Raw genomic sequence first — 18,318 nt, 5'->3', positions numbered from 1 at the left:
TGCATTTATCTTGTAACAGTTAAAACTGTTGTAATAATGTAACACTTCAATTATTGCGATTTGCACTAGTCACTAACGTAAGCACCCCTACAACACTAATAAGACGCGACGCGAAACAGAACACAACACTTATTATTCTAACAACGTTACAATAATGTAACAGTTAGGAAAGATTTATTTAAATCCTACAGATTGCAGTTGATACTACATTCCGTGCCATGCCGTAAAAATGGATTCATGTATAAATCTTCTCCTATAAATCATTGCACTGTATTAAAATTTTCAAATTGTCACTTTTGCCCTTAAACACAAACACAAAAACTTTTGTTTTTCAACGATCATACCATATTGAGAACACTGGTTTTTGTGCATGAACATTGCACACGTTATTATTTTGTGCGTTTCAGACCTGTCTCAACTTTCTCGTGTTTCCGATCAATAAATTTAAAAGCATCCGAACTAGGGGTTGGATAGAGTTGCTTACCTGTAAGTAGAAAGAAAAGAAAGATTAGTTTGATGCATGCAATAAAAGCTGCTTTAATCCGACATTTTACGAGTGCTCAAGACCGTCAGAATTTTGCTCCCTTTCTGATAGAGATCTACCGATTTGACGTTTGGCTTGTGTCGTTTGGCAGCTGGTCCATAAGATCGATCATCAAGCTTATCGTTCAACTGTCAAACGACACAAGCCAGGCGTCAAATCGGTTGATCCCTAGATCTCTACAAGAAAGTGAGGACATTTCTGGCGGCCATAAAAGTTCGTAAAATGCTGGATAAGTTGTTCTTGATAATGTTTTATTCATTCTTTCAATGCACAGCGGTTTGATTTATTTAGAGAGCCATACCGTATTAGGTTACAAAAAAAAATCATGCCCAATATATAAAATCCTTATTCGAAACAATACGTTTACTTCACATTGAATTATTCAAAACTATACAAAAAAATATTCAATTAAAAATTTCGTAGGCTTATCACGTATAAAATTTACAGAGTGTCTGATCGACAATGTTTTGTCAATAAAAAAACATATACAGGGGATACTCAAAATAACTGGGACAGGTAAAATTTTCACTTTTCGAGAAATGTTCAACTCGCTGTAACTTTTCGAAAAGGGCATCAAATATTCTCAAATTTTTACTGTAAGTTCATTAACTAGTTGTGTATCAGTGGACAAAATTTGGAAAAGATCGAGCCATTCTATACGAAGTTATAAAGGTTCTAGAAAAAGGTATAACTATCCGATAGCCAATTTTGAGCTGTTATATCTCCGGATTCAATGAACCGAATGCAATGAAATTTAGATCATTTATGACTTATATAATGAACTTTGAAAAACAGTTTACATAATTTGAAATTATTAATAAGAAAAAAAGTTAAGGCGATTTCATTTATTCTATGTTTTATTAGTAAATGTATCTATTTTTCATATGCATCCCATTACTTTTTCAATTTAATGCCGGCTATTTGGTTGCTTTCCTTTTAAACATAAATATATTCAAGTCAATTAGAGGGAATTTTATTGAACTTAAATTACTATCTCGAATTTTGAAACGACGATGAAGTTTTGAAATAATTGGTGTTATATTAGAGAAATAATCCAATCGTAAAAATTTTTTTTCGTGTAAAAAAATTTAAGTTTAGTCAAAAGTTTTTAATAGCTCATTATTACCTTACCTTACCTTACCGGTCAGGCTAAGGCCGGGGTGGCCTCTGCTGTACATAGTAGCCGCCTCCATTCCACTCGGTCCATGGCTGTTTGTCTCTAATAGCTCATTATATAAGTCATAAATGATCAAAATTTCATTACATTCGGTTCATTGATTCCGGAGATATAACAGCTCAAAGTTGGATATCGGATAATTATATCTTTTTCTAGAACCTTTATAATTTCGTGTAGAATGGCTCGATCTTTTCCAAATTTTGTCCACTGATACACAACTAGTTGATGAACTTACAGTAAAAAATTGAGAATATTTTATTCTATTTTATTATTATTTAATGGGTGGGGGGGGGGTGGTTTTGTCAGAGATGACCAAAAATGAGTTTACGTAGTTTATGGACAGCACCTTACGATTTTGCCAATATATTTTGAAATTTCTCTGGGATGTTTCCAATATTAATTGCAGGAATTATTACACAAATTAATTTTCAAATTGCCAAAAAATCCTTCAAATTCTGCACGAATTTTTACAGTAACTCACTGCACTATAAGTTCATCTGAAGTTTGGCAGGATTAAAAAAAAATGTTCCTTAATATTTTTCCTTATATTATGCCAGTATTTTTGAAAGAGACGTCTGCTTTTTTTCAGGAATTTTATTGGAAATCCCGCCAAACATTCTTCTGAGCTCTACCAGCTTTACCAGATTTTTTTTAGGAATAATTGGATTCTAATTTGAGTTAGGTAGAAATTCTAAATATTCTTTTGCAATGGCGAAAAATCTCTACTTTAATTTAGCTACGAATTGTTCACACATGCAGACTATGAAAATTCAACGACAGGTAGAGGTCACGTTAGCATTAGCATTGAGCGAGTCGCACAAATTCGTAGGTGGTGGAGTCCTAGACCGCTGTTATGAGGGCCTCCTTTCCGCCCGAGCCGATTTGCGACTAATCTCTGAATCTTAGACTGGATTGACGCAATCCTGCAATGGCCAAGAACTGTCCTGGCCACATCCTTGCGACTGCTGGGATGGGGAATGATAGCTAGTTGGACAAGCTTCTCAGGTAGAGGTTCCGTACTGACAAACAAAACTTGCTTTGATTGATACACAGAGGTGATGCAAAATCTAAAAACAATACCAAAACAGATTCCTGCTATGTTGCCTGCATTTATTTGAAATGTTTATCGAAAGCTCTTTTTTAACAGTTTTAGTTTCTAGATTTCTTTTTACACTTTTAACAGATGATCAAGATTTGTGCTTTTCAAAATTTGTGTAGATTTCATTACATCCATTTTTGTTATCCAACAAGCTCATTCTCAAAAAGTTTTACAAATTTCAGCGAAATTAAAAATTTATAATCGTTGTTTTTTTAAGCAATTGAAAGCCTCTAGATTTTCCGGAATTTCTTTCACAATTCCTAAACAATTGTATGTTCAAACAATGTATATTCACGAATATACAAATACTCTTGGGTATTTAGCCATATATGTAACATATTGGAATCGACCAGTAGCAAGCTTGAATGGAAGTCTAACAAATTTCTGACCAATAAAAAACAAATAATTCAGGCCAAACATTTCAATAGGTCCTATCTGCATTTGAGAGGCTCTCTTTGTTCACTTTCTCTTTCAATTATTGCAAGGCAATGGTACACTTTTCAACTATTTTTACAGTACAAATCAAAAGACGATTGATTTGATCATCGTTCAATGCAAAGAAACAATCATGAAACAAATAAACAGCTGAGATATATACGAAAAAGAGGGAAACCAAAGAGAGCCTCTCTTCTGCAGATAGGACCTTTAGAAATGTTTGGCCTGAATTGATTGCATGGAATGGACGGATGAATATGAATAAGTGAGCTCGTTTCATGCATAACTAATATTGCTCGATTTGCTAATGCGTTCGTTACTGTAACTCAAAACATTGAAGTCACGATCTACTTGTCTAGTATAGTCTAGCCTACACACAGCCATTCAATGGAATAATCCTGGAAAATGATAGAACCGACTAATTCCATATTTTTTCTTGTCATTATTGCTGCTTGCAGCATATCAGAAATGTGTTACAAGCAATAAAGCGGCCAAGCCTACTGTTCGCGTTCCCGAGTAGGTGGAACAATCTGATGAATAGCATATTTAGTTATTATTGATTGAATTACTGAAGAGCAAAAACTGATATTGGTTTGATTGATATAAGAGGTAAAAGATCAAAAATAATAGCAAAATTTAATATGATGAACTATTGAAAAATAGCTCGTTAAGATATTACAAGATCAAAGCAGTAGCAGGCAAGATGTCATTTTTTTTTCTAGAAGAAAATAAAAAAAAGTGTCAACATCCAGCATCGAACCTACTACCTTAGGATTCACAGGCGGCGATGCTTACCACTTAACTGTGGCTTACTGTTGTAAATAACTTGGGGATAAGAGCATGCGGTTCTTCGTTTCCACAGCTCAGAAAGGGGCACATGGCATTTCACTAACATTGAGCCATCTTTATGCCATAGAGTCTATGGGTGTATGTGTTCCATTTCACGCAGAAGAGCTAAACGTGTTCTTATGTTCAAATTTTCAGCTATTTCGACAAGAATAAAAACTGATATCATATCACTTTGAGATATTCGTGCGATATTTATTAGATTTTTGAATAACACATCAAAATCACATCGAGCTATGACAGCAAACAATGTTCGATTTGAGATATGATTCAGATATTCTCGTCTACTCGGGTTGTTATTGAGATCAGATGACGGGGACATCTTTTACCAACCGTTCCGTATACGTGGCATAAATTTGAAATGTTAACGGTGGGAGTGACGTTGCTAAGAAGGTTAATGTCACTCCACGGTCCATATTTTCCAGGGATGGGGTACGGGTATTTACCCCGTAACTCTTCCAGGGATTATGATTCAGAGATTTGATTGATATTCTATTCAAAAACTTCTCAATGGATCCGAAATCCTAATCAGAATTATTTTTAGAATTCCCTCTAGGATTCCATTTTAACCTGCACTCGGGATTTCTCACTAAAAACCTTCCGCGTTTTCTTAAAACATTAATTCCCGGATATACCCTAGACGTTGTTTTGGAATTTCTTCAACGGAGTTTGTCGTTGGTTTTTTTTTCTGAAGTCAAGCCTCTTCCGGAAAAAAAATCCTTGTATTGTAGTGTTTTCATTGCAATTTCTATCCGAGGTCCTCCCAGAATGTATGAGAGTGTTCCTCCTGGGATCTCCTAGAGCTTTTCACTATATTGCTTATAGCGTTTTCCTCCGAGATTCTTCCTTTTAGGTTTTCACGGAATTTCTCGAGAAAAACCAGCAGATGTTTTTTTCCCTGAAATTTCCACCGTCCGTTATTCCAAATTTGTTGGAGTTTCAACCAGGGCTTGTTTCAGTGGCATTCCAAAGATTTCTCTTAGACCGTTCACCAGGATTTCTTTTAGAAATCCTCCAGCAGATCCTTTCATGGCGTCGGCTGTGCAAGGCATACCGAGTGATGCCAGTGTGGCGTCGACTTTGACCCTTCTGTTGGAAAGTGGCCAACGAGGAAGATTCCCTGGAATGTTGCTGTCGTTGCGTTCACGAACCTGGTTGAATCAGAGGCATCGGAATGGAAAGGGGTGCCGGTGAAATTCGGGATATATGATAGCTCCGGTAAATTGGTGTAGTGGAAAACCTGTTCGGCCTTCCGGGGATAAAAAAGTCCTGAGGCCACTTGGTAAACTGAAACTAGATAGCGGTCAACCAGGTTGATCCCTCCGAGTCCGAAAATGCATCATGACAAGGCACCTAAGCTTTTCGAAGAAATTCCTAATGGTGGTTCTACAGAGACGAATAATATGCGTTCATGGACTCTAGCTTCAGTTGGGTTTTGTGAAGTTGTTGATCTAAATAATAAATTCATGACAACAACCACAAACATTGTGACATTTAGATTCCTTGTTTGTTTTCCAAAACCAGATAGTTCCTGGCTCATCGATTCAAGGATACAACAACGCAAAATCCAAGGGTTTCAACTTCAAACAATATATAAATTTAAAGACTAAACATGCTTGTGTAGATTACGTGGAAGTCAAATTAGCACAGATTTCTTAATGAAATTTGATACATTCTAAATTCACGCGAAACAAACGCGAAATCACAATCAGATAAAGTCACATCGTTCAAGCCACTCGAATCCAGATCAACAATTTACGTCTCGCTAACAAGTTGAATATAGAGGTGCTAAAAGTTGCAGCGCCGGAAAATGCGGAATAATTCCACGTTTGCACAAAAGCTCATTTTAAACATTACGATCAAATTGAAATATATTTTCCCAATAAATAAGCTACAAGACACACTTTTCTTTGCTGCTTGCGAATCGTGCTTCGTTTCATTAGCTGCCCATTGCTAAAAGTTTTCAGCAATACATTGCGGAACGTCAGGGACGTAGATCCGCTATGATCCGGACGATTACCGGTAGCCGGTCGTCGTCGTCGTCGGCAAACAAATATTGAACTCCGCGCTAACAACGTGACAAGCCACCAACGTGTCTAATTATTTCCAATCACATACAAGCGGTGTCATCGATGCGATGGGGTGATTCAACAAATCTCTCTGCTGAAGTGCAGTATCATGAAATGCGTCGTGGAGCTCTCGGCGGTGGTCGAGAGAAGTCGAAACTTGCAAACTAGCGGTGATAATGCGAACGCCATCGCTCGCCGCCACAACCGTTGCGAGGTTAAATGATTATTCAAACAGGAGGAAAATACGACGCACGACTCGGTGTAAATAGTCGCCGTGAATTGGAGTAACTTTGATACTTTGCTTTTAAAGGAACGATACTTTGCTAGATGCAATTTCCTTGTTTTTTTTTTTCTAGTTGGTATAACGGATGCTTATCACCACGACGATCTATGAATACTTACAAAGTTATAAACCGAGAGTTTCTCTTGCCAATTTACCATTATGCATTAGTACCTATATCGCGTGTCATGGATTTCCTTGACTTCCATGACATTTCGACACTTTGGGTCGGGTTAGATAACCACTCGTTCTGATTCCTTTAGACTGCGAAGCCGTAAAATTCGAGTTGCACAGAATACAGCAGTCGATTCCCTTGGAATGCTAAATAGGGTATATGTGCCATCAGTAATCTCACGTGCCCAAATTCATCCTATTCGAAAACATGCGATTACGGCACCGATTGATTCCGTTCTTTTTGTTTTGATGCGTGCTCACTTCTAGCAAAAAATACAAAAATAAGAAACACAACAAACAACGCTTCAATTCTTTGTTTTTCGTAGGATGAAAATGGCAGCCACATGCTTAATAAGGGAACCAATACCCTATTATTAATTTGAAACATATTTTAAGACTACGGTGACAAACTGAAAAACTTTCAAAGTTACCCTATGTTACGGTACCTTTATCTGCAAGGAGTGCAAAGATTGCACTCATCTCGCAATAACCTTGATGGGTCGACGAGTTTGTGCTGGAAATTAGTTCTAGGTTAATCCAGCGATGCATCTGCTCTTACGATCGATGCACTTGTGCATTATTCGCCCACGAACGAAGGACACTATCTGAAGTCTCTGTATAGCGATCTAGCCTTCGCCCGCTCGAGAAGAAAGCACGCCGCCGCTACATTGACCTTTATCTTGAAAGCCTTCACCACACCACCATCGTCAACACTCGAGGCGAGAAAAGATATGCTCTCTATCTTTCGCAGCCGTCAGCAGTTTTGTCGTGTCGTCTAGGTAGGTACTCGGAAAATGTGCCATGCCCATGGATGGAGGAGCAACAGAATGGGATTTCAATTTTCCGCTCATTGTTCGCGTCATCACGAGGGAAGACGACGACGCTGACGACGACGGCTATTTGCGATAAAGCAAGTTGATTGAAATCGAAAAAAAAAAAACTCATTGAGAACTGCTGACAGCGATGGGATTTTTTTTTGGTACAGGAGAAATTGATACATTTGAAGCAAGGACATGGATGAAGTAGAGAAGTGATAGTGGAAAAGCTTCCTAAAGCGTTCTATGTACGAACATTATATTTTAAATGAATTATACATGCAACATCATTTGAAGAATTTTGAAAGTTCCTAACAATACCTATTCATTCTACTAGGAAACAACAGAAACTAGATTCCTACTCAATTTTTTGTTCTTATCTTTTGTTCTACAGGGATTTTTAAAGCAATTTCTCCAGAAATTTTTTTAAGAACAGGAGTTCTTCCGGAATTCTTGCGTGGTTGTTTGTCTAGATTTTGGGATTGTACCAGAGTTTCTACCGAAACATCTCTAAAGGTTGTTCTAGGGAATCAACCAAAATGTTTTTCTGCGATTTCCCCCAATTATCCAGGATTCCTATCAATATTCTACTTGCGATTTCCTACGGAGATTCCCACGAGTTGTCTACGAAACTCACGGGATTATTCTCAGTGCTACTCCAGGGATTTCCCACGGAATGACTAGAGGTTTGCCCGAGAATTCCCATGGATTTTGTTGAGAGATTGAGGAGGAGGTTGACCGGTTAAAAAACAACAAAGCCGCTGGAGCAGATCAACTACCAGCGAGCTCCTAAAATACGGTGGAGAAGCACTGGTGAGAGCACTACACTCGGTCATTACCAAGATTTGAAAGGAGGAAGTATTACCGGAGGAATGGATGGAAGGTATCGTGTGTCCCATCTACAAAAAGGGCGACAAGTTGGATTGCGGGAACTACCGCGCGATCACACTACTGAGCGCTGCCTACAAGATACTCTCTCAAAGTTTATGCCGCCGTCTATCACCGATTGCAAGAGAGTTCGTGGGGCAATATCAGGCTTGATTTATGGGTGAACGCGCTACAACGGACCAGATGTTCGCCATCCACCAGGTGTTGCAGAAATGCCACGAATACAACGTGCCCACACATCACTTGTTCATCGATTTCAAATTGGCGTATGATACAATCGATCGAGAACAGCTATGGCAGATAATGCACGAATACGAATTCTCGCAGAGGGTTACGGCAAGGTGATGGTCTTTCGTGCTTGCTGTTCAACATTGCTTTGGAGGGTGTAATAAGAAGAGCGGGGATAAACACGAGTGGGACGATTCTCACGAAGTCCGTTCAGCTGCTTGGTTTCGCCGATGATATTGATATTATAGCTCGTAAATTTGAGACGATGGCGGAAACGTGAAGCCAGGCGAATCGGATTAGTCATTAATGTGTCGAAGACAAAGTACATGATGGCAAAGGGCTCCAGGGAGGAATCACCACACCCGCCACCTCGAATTTATATCGACGGTGATGAAATCGAGGCGGTTGAAGAATTCGTGTACTTGGGCTCACTGGTGACCGCCAACAACGACACCAGCAGAGAAATTCAGAGGCGCATTGTGGCAGGAAATCGTGCTTACTTTGGACTCCGCAGAACTCTGCGATCGAATAAAGTTCGCCGTAACACGAAGTTAATCATCTACAAAACGCTGATTAGACCGGTCGTCCTCTATGAGCACGAAACATGGACCCTACGTGCAGAGGACCAACGCGCCCTTGGAGTTTCCGAACGGAAGGTGCAGATGGAAGACGGGGGGCCGGGTCACAACGTCCGAGGCCATACAGTCCCGGACATTAAGTCGCGTTTTTTTGCGAAATAGCGTCCAAAAGTTTGGATGCGTCATAATATCCTATGTGCCTTCTTTCCTTGGACCTTGTGGCGTATCTGCAAGTTCGGACGTTATGCCCCGGAAAAATGCGCCATAAAGTCCTGGGACTTTATGGCCTCGGACGTTATGATACTGCGCCGGAAGACGGGACTTGGAGAAGGCGAATGAACCACGAGCTGCATCAGCTGCTGAGAGAACCAACCATCGTCCATACCGTGAAAATCGGAAGGCTACGGTGGGCGGGTCACGTCATCAGGATGTCGGATAGCAACCCGACTAAAATGGTTCTCGAGAGCCATCCGACCGGTACAAGAAGACGTGGAGCGCAGCGAGCTACGTGGGTCGACCAAGTGGAGGACGATCTGCGGAGCCTACGCAGAGTGCGGAACTGGAGACAAACAGCCAGGGACCGAGTGGAATGGAAACGGCTACTATGTATAGCAGAGGCCACCCCGGCCTTAGCCTGATCGGTAAGGTAAGTAAGGTAAGTAAGTGTTTGCGGCATTATTCCCAGAGTACCTGCTGGGATTTCTCTTAGAGGTTTGTCCAGAGTTTCTTCTACCAGAGTTACATTTGCCATTTCTCGTAGCGTTCGTCTGTTGTGTTTTTTTAGGTTCTCTCTCCACATTACTTCTGGAATTATGTACATGTAATGAGTGAAAGCTTTGCTACAGAGAAATTCCCCAAAAAATGCGGAGTATAATTGCCGTAACCCGCTATGAACACCGGTCTTCGCCAGCCGTCATACAGTCCAGCGTCTGCGAGAACTGCTCGATCGACCACCGTGGAGCCCTGGTAGGATATGCACACCAACTCCTGGACGGGGTATTTACTCGTCATCCATATCGTCGCAATTTTGAACCCATCCGTGACCCAGTTGCCGTTACCGGCGAGTACTTGATATGGGTCCCCTATGATGGCAATATCCGTCCCTCATTCGGTAGGTGCCTGACGCAGCAGTTGCTGGGCAGCGCCACAGTGGACCAGGTTTGGTTATGTTTACCTACACTCTGATTTATCAGCTGTGGCTCTTCTGAAGGACGGGCACCTTGTAAGCCTGCTGTTCGCGGATTCCCCGAAACAATTCAAGCATTTGGGAGAATTCGTACAGCTTTGTACCTTACGGTCTGAACGTCCACGTTGCCTACAAAGCCAGGGCCTTTTACAGTTCCACAAATAGTGTCTTGGTTCAAGATACCTGAAGCAAACCTCCGGTGGCTCGTGTATACCCAGCGAACATACCGACCCACTCACCTTGAGCTTACCTACTTTAACAAACTTGTTAGCGTCCGCCATAGGTAGTAGACCGACCCAAAAACAAAAATGTCGAAAAATTCCACGGGGCACCCTCTAGAATCGTGCCTTTGGATAAGAAGAACAATCTGTGAAAGATTCAGCTCAATCGATTGAAAACTGAGCTGGCGCAAATGAGTTGAAGGTTTGTATGGGATGTTCAGTCCAAATATATGGGAAATTGGATGACCTCCAGTCTCTCATACAGCACGCCGGTTTGGCGAGTTCGATTTGGCTCAGAATTGAAAGAATAACAGTTGATACCCTAATGAACAACTTTGTAGAAGACCATATATAGACTGGAGGTCATCCAATTTCCCATATATTTGGACTGAACATCCCATACAAACCTTCAACTCATTTGCGCCAGCTCAGTTTTCAACCGATTGAGCTGAATCTTTCACAGATTGTTCTTCTCATCCAAAGACACGATTCTAGAGGGTGCCCCGTGAATTTTGAAAACTTTTTTTTCGCTTCATACAACTGTGGGCCGGTCTAATAGGTAGCTATACTACCTGCATCTCAGCCGGGCCTTACCGTAGCGGAGCGGCTGTAGTATCCACCTGCTCCTCGCACTGTTTCCAGAATGCCGTGACGAGCTCTTCCACGTCCGTGATGTCGTCTAGTTTTTGAGCCTCCAGAGTCGCTTCAACTGAAAGAGTTCTCACCTCGACTCCCTCGCCAACAACCTCTTCCGCCAGACATTTTTAGGTGGAGCTCTTGCACATTTTGTCGCGCTTGAGCTTGAGGATCATTTCACCGGTACGATTATGTCTAATACTACGTACATCAGCTTCTAGATCCACGAGCTAGACAATGCATCTTATCGCCTTTAAGAGTTTCGAATACTTAGACTTCTCCGTCTTGATGACGAGCACGCCATCCGTCCTCCAACATTTTCTTGGCCTAGTGTACCTGCGCTCCTGTTGCTCCGACTTTTTCTTCCTCTTCTTCCACTAGAGTCCACGGGGGGGGGGGTCCTTCCCTGACCAGCCTTGACCTACCAATGGCCGCCACCTCATGTTTGGGCGGACCAGCTTTTTCAGGCTCACCTCTCACAGCTTTCTGAGATGCCTGGCTGGGGTCAAATCGGCATTACTGATTTTCACTCTCGGGGTTAACAACCTCCTGGCTTTGTAAGCGATCGCGCCCGGTGTAGCCTTTGGGTTACCCGCGAATGCGAAGGCCTGTGTCTGGGTAGAGTTCGGCACATTCAGCTCCACGGGTTCTGCTGCTGCCACTACGGCATGCCATGTGTTGATTATGGTCCTGCTTGACCGCTATCGTTGACTTAAGAAGTCTCTTCAGGGCCTGCTTGAGGTCCTTACTAATGATCGACTTCCGTGGAGGCAAGCTGCTGCGGTTTGTTGATGACACGACTTGAAGAGATTATTTCTATAGTCAATTCAAGTCGTGTACCGAAAACGGGGTTTACATAAAATATTAATTTCGTGACAGGTGAAATCTATTATTCCTGTGTGAATGTAAAGCAACCGATTACACAAGGGACCTACATTAAACAACTTCTAGTTTCGACAAAGTAAAACTTTCCCTAGCTGAATTATACCTCACCACAAAACACAACTTCACGGAGGACACACCTGTTCCATGGCACACCTCGCTCCTGAGTAGTGTTGTGCGGCGGTGATAATGTCAAATGTTACACCGGCCCGGGCACTACCTTCCCATCACGAAACAGAAACAATTGACCTAATTACACGATGACCTGACCACCATATGCCGCGTATTCACAAGCCTTACATATTTCCAACGCAGTCCCTTCGTTTCGTGCACCTGCGTGCTACCGGCGAAGAGTTGTCTCTAGCCGCGCGTGTGTCACATTCTGAACTCATCATCCGCGGATAACGCAAAAACGCAAAATGACACGCAGCGAAAGTCGTGCAAGTCGAAACATCACACTCACCACTCACAGCACGTCGCCATCGCACCGGGTCGGCGGGTTGATGATGATGAAAAAGCTTAAAATTATTTTCAATTTCAACTGCCGGATTGCTGGTTTGAGTTCAAGCTTGGGGTGCGGTAGGTGGTGGTGGTGATGGTGGTGACAACGGTTGTTAGGCGTGGTGAATGAATGATGGTAAATGATGCCGATGTCGATGCAGGCAAAAAGCTTAGCTTTCAAGTTCAAGCGCCGGCGTGGTTGACTGGCTGCTGGTAGAGACGACGGTAGTCGAATGAAGCATGAAGCTGAACACTGTGTATAAAATGCACGCGACACCCAGTGAATGCCCCCGATAGGTATGCAATCAACGTGACGGCTTACATGGGTACATTCATGAAGCTTTAAATTTGTGGTAAGTACGGGTGGAAGCGGCACAGTGAATGGTTCGTGATAAGTCGACAAATTCATATGTAGGGTATGAGTTCCATCATTAATCTCACGCTCCCATATTCATCCTATTCGGAAACAAGCGATTACGGCACCGATTGATTCCGTTCTTTTTGTTTTCATGGGTGCTCACTTCTAACAAAAAATACAAAAATAAGAAACAAAACAAACAGCGCTTCAATCCTTTGTTTTTCGTAGGATGAAAATGGGAGCCACATGCTGAGGAAGGGAACCAATACCCTATTTTGTAAGTTCATTGCCTAATTGAGGCTTGTTTGATTTTAACTGTCTTAATGTCAGCTTTAGGTGCCTAGAATGCTTAACTGGATATAGTTACTTGCAAGTAAAAGCATTCTCTTGCAACTTTTAAAAGGGACTTATCTACCATTGAGAGTCATTGAGAGTAGTAGTAAGTACAAAATCAGCAAGATTATAATGATTCATGCTAAGGCATAAGCTCCAATCGTTAAAATATGTTGAAAAACAATAAAAGCCATGAAACTATGTGCTTTCCATTTTACCCTTGCTGTCCACTTTATCCCCACTACCCCAACATATAAAATGGACATGGCTTGCTAGGCAGATATAGCCCATTCACTACCTAAAATACTATTTTATATTACAAAGAACTATGAGATGTAATAAAAATAAGGGCAATCATGTACCTCAGTGAAATATCCTTTCGACAAACAAAATTGCCCTGATTGCCGTTAGAATTTCCTCAGAATTACAGGATTTGTTTTCGAGTGTAATGAAATTATCTACTAATTCCAGGTTTTCTATAGTTTTCCAAATAGTAGACATACTGGCTTAGAATAATTCTCAATTAGGAAGCAAAACTAATTTATAATTAGATCTTCTTTTGATGATGAAAAAATTATGGACAAATTCTTAGAATAAAACAACAATAATGAACATTGAACAACATACAGTGACCGGCACAAAAAAAGATCCACCATAGAGTGATTACAGTTTCTAATGAAAACTACATCCAAAAATGATAAAATATACCTTCCAATGAATGAATTCCACTGTCACTCCAATACCCACATTATCAAAATCAAAAGTTTGCTGAAAATAAAGCATCAGATCATCGAGCCGTCTTCTGCAATATTTTTCGTTGGAATGCAAGGAATATATATGTCGATGACACGAACATGATTTGACGTTAGTCTCTTACTCATTTCGTGTATGCGCATAATTTAACATCAATGTGATTTTATTTTGAAAGTTAACATTACAAGTGAGCACCATGTGTACCACTTGTAATGCATCAAAAATTTATAATTATCAATGTGTATATGATAGAATATACCTCCAGCAAGCTTTAGAACAAACAGATGGAGGTGATCATTGCGATACACAAACGTGAAAGTGTTTTGAGTTATCAAACAATTCTTAATGATCTTCACAACATGTGCATTTCTTTGCATTAATCGACCAAAACTCATAAAAAATGTCCAAAAGAGTATATTCCTGTAGGTTTGCAAGCTGAATTATTGTTGTATTGTAGATTAATAGCATTCTTTCTTGCTTGCTAATAGTTTCTGTAGTTTAGAGATTTTTTTACCCATTATACTGACCATGAAAAATAAATCCGCCCCACATCACGCTTACAGTCTGTTTATAACACAGTCCCGCAAAGAGTGAAACCAAATCTACCTATCGAACTGTCAAATCGGCTACCTATCGAGCACGCCAGCAAAATTATGAAAACAAAGTCTGGCGAAGAAGAAGAACAACAATCAAAAGAAGTCGTCTTTGCATGTCACTATATATACAGTCTCTAATCACGCTAAAATTGAAAAATACTCATGTCAAAATAAATTTCATATGTTTAAAACATCACAATAGCATACACCAAGAAGCAAAAGATGCGAAAATTTGGTGAAATTTTGTAATTTCAGAATTAATTGTAAAGTGGATATTTTTCTCTGTCATACCCAATTTTTAAGCAATTTTCCTAATCATTTCAGAAATCACTTTATTCCTCAAAAACCAAATATTTTTCAACGCAGATTACTAAAATAATGTGAAATGGATGAACTGCATTCATTAAAAGGTATAATTCATCATGTTTGCATGTAATTTTCTTTAGAAACTGTAACCGCTCTATGGTGGATCTTTTTTTTTGTGCCGGTCACTGTAGAACCCCTTATTGGGATTAATGAATTCCTGGAGGATTTTTTGGTTTAACATCAGAAGTTCTGGAGGATTATGGGCATTTACATTCAAATTTTGGATAAATTTTTTCTAGAGTCTTTAGAATTCATAGAACAATTTCTGATTATCTGACCCTGCTAGCATTTCTACAGAAAAAAGTTGAAACATTTGTTGTAGAACAGCTAAAGAAGTTATTTAGTGTTGCACGAATTATTGAAAAATAAGTGGATGATTTCATCACGAAACAGCTAGAGAATCATTTCTGGAGATTAATCTTGGCAAAATGTTCAAAATACACTTGCTTGTAGAAAACTTTTTAAAGAAATCTCTGTATGATGAGATCCCTATATGATTTTCTGAGATAATATAAACTGCAATCCATTGCTAATTTTTAATGAATTTCGTGGAGGACAGCTGAACTAAACTGCAACTGAGAATCTGACAGCTGTGGCGTAGCACTACAAATGCACGATGTTTTGGGCATCCAAGCAAAAAATACTGTCCAGCACATCGGAAATTGTATAAATTACCTCTTTTTGAAGCGCAAGATAAAAAAGAGAGAAAGATAGATAGGAAAAGCAGCGGGAGAAGAAATGTGGAAATCTAAACATATTTTTTTGTATCAATTTTCGATAGTCTGAGCGATAAGTATTCAATCAGCCGTATATTGGTCCAAAACCTGCATTTAGGCAGCACTTAAGGAGCAAATAAGAATTATTTTCATTTAACGATCTGCTGTGAAGACGTATTTTAACTGCTTATTGGCAGTTGGGCTGGGTATGGTGTCGAGGGTGGTAGGGTAAATCAAAAAGCGACCGTTCTGAGAGCGAATATTTATGTTTATTGCTTCAACTGCAATAAAGTTCATGGTTAATTCACATAACATAATCATTTAGAAGAGGACTGACTTACAATTCGGTGGCCTCTCCGTGTGGGCGCACCCTATCCACTTATCCGCGAGCGGTAATGGCGCCGGCGGGCACAAATAACCGATTCCAATTTTGACGTTTTTTGGGGATCGCAATCGGTTGACGCCACCAAACGGTGGGTAAAGGGGTGAGGAGGAGAATGAACCTGTTTTGACTTTCCCCCAAGAAACGTCACAATCTGAACCGGTGGATATACCCACCGCCGCCATTACCGCTCGCGGATAAGTGGATTGTTTCTCTCGACTTTGTTCTGGTGTTCGCTATCTAGTAGACAAATTACCGATTTCAAGCATCATTTTGATATTAGCACTAAATTGTTTCTTACTTTGTTCTGTAGGACGAAACGACTGGACGGACTTTCCCATGACCTGACTGCGGCAAGGATTCACGCGTGGTGGACTTCGGATATCGTTTATTAGCTGGATCAACAAAGGTGGACTTTACTACTAAACCTTATACTAACCTCACTTCCTGACTGGGTGTCGGATATCTCCAACTAAATTCACAAATTTCACTTTGTCTACGTGCCGAAACTTGCCTGCAAACTCGAAAACATACGGTGAAAATTTTCATCCGTATTTGAAACTAAGCTACCAATTTTAACTAACAATTCACACTAGAACGTATTTAGTGCTGCTCACCGACTATTCACTTCACTGTTTTACGAAAATGTCGAACTGATCACCGGAAACAGGTATTTGACAGCTCTCTCAGTGATACAGTGATAGTGAAAGCTGTCACTTGTATCGCCGCGACGCCTCGACTGTGGAAAGCGACGCTTCCGAATCGGTTGGTGGCAGGGTTGCCATCTTCTGCGTCGACATATGGCATGCTCTACCTGTCCTACCCACTCATTGCGCCTCTGATCACTACTGTCAATTAAAGAAGATACAACTGCATAAGTGGAAAATAAATCGCTTTCTCCCAAACATCTTCCGCACAGGAAAAAAAAACCACGGGAAACAAACTAGAAAGAAATCACTGGAGGAATCTTTGAGGGAATCCCGGAGGGAACAACTGGAGACATTATAGGAGGAATCCATGAAATAATTCTTAAAAAATCTCTGATGAAAAAATCCCAGGAAAAATCTTTGAAGGAATCATTGGAGGATTTCCGAGAACAATCCCTGGAGTTAACCAAAAGGAAACCTATGGAAGAATTCCAAGAGGTTGGACATGAGTTAATAACCGTGGAAGTGTTCATAGAACGCTAGTTGAAACATATCGCTTAAAAAAGTTTGAGCAGATAGTTAGTACTTAAAAATAGCTACCCAATCGGTTCAACTCTCTACTTGGCACCATTTACATTTCTCCCTCAAAGCTTTAACATTTATTCAAGCACCGCTGATTCAGTGATCACATTCATCGCGCATCAACGCTTTCATGAAATTGATAGGTAGGTGAGCACAAGTGAAACCACTCGAAAGCACCAATCAATGTATTGAATTGAAGGTCTATTACCTAATAAAATGAACCATTAGCACTATTATTTAGCAATATAGATTGTTCCTATCGCATTGCTCTCGGTTCTAGGAGAACAGAGCTTTTTCCACACAATCAAGTTTCTGTGAGTTTTAATAGCTCAGAAATCTAAATGGAACGTTTTTTCTAACAGTGCTCGTCTCTCCACAGTTGAGCAAATATTGAAGTATCAGCGATTTTAAGTGTCCCACCCACAATCTCGCTTTCGATACTCAACTGTTCAAGTACAAAATCTAGTGAGAGAAAACTGTTGGATAACAAAAATAAGAATTCACACAAACATTTTTTTGTGTTTACGATTAGTACCGTGGTCGAAATTTGACAGGACCAGAGTGAAAAATATTGCAGCACTAGGTACGAACAACCGCGTGGTGGTGGTTCACCGCTTCTTTATATTGGGCACGGAAATGAGAACATACGTACAGGGGATAGACAAAATGATCGGGACAGGCAAAATATTCACTTTTCAAAAAATGTCCATTTAGCTGTAACTTTCCGAAAAGTGCACCAAATATTCTCAAATTTTCACTGTTAGTTGATCAACTAGTTGTGTATCAGTGGACAAAATTTGGGAAAGATCGGGCTATTCTGCACGAAGTTATAAGCATTTTAGAAAAAGGTAAAATAATCCGATAGCCAACTTTGAGCTGTTATATCTCTGAATTCAATGAACCGAATGACCCGAAATTTTGACTGCTTATGACTTGCATACATAATGAGCTCTGAAAAACGTTTGACTCAACTTGAAATTATTAACAAGAGAAAAAGCTATAGCGATTTCATTAATTTTATGATTT

The 18,318-nt window shown here is 40.3% G+C and overlaps 1 long non-coding RNA gene across 1 annotated transcript in view; it reads right to left on the bottom strand.

Moving 5' to 3' along the window:
- Positions 1–417: 417 nt before the first annotated feature.
- The window catches only part of LOC134289761 (uncharacterized), a 182,795-nt gene continuing 164,894 nt past the window's right edge, over positions 418–18,318 (bottom strand). The window contains exon 2 of the long non-coding RNA XR_009998653.1: positions 418–484. This is a non-coding gene — a long non-coding RNA (uncharacterized LOC134289761). The remainder of the gene's footprint in view (positions 485–18,318) is intronic.

The sequence above is a fragment of the Aedes albopictus genome, chromosome 3 (genome assembly GCF_035046485.1).
Source record: "Aedes albopictus strain Foshan chromosome 3, AalbF5, whole genome shotgun sequence".
NCBI lineage: Eukaryota > Metazoa > Arthropoda > Insecta > Diptera > Culicidae > Aedes > Aedes albopictus.
Note: the sequence above shows the minus strand (reverse complement) of the source record. Positions and strands in the feature narration are given on the sequence as shown.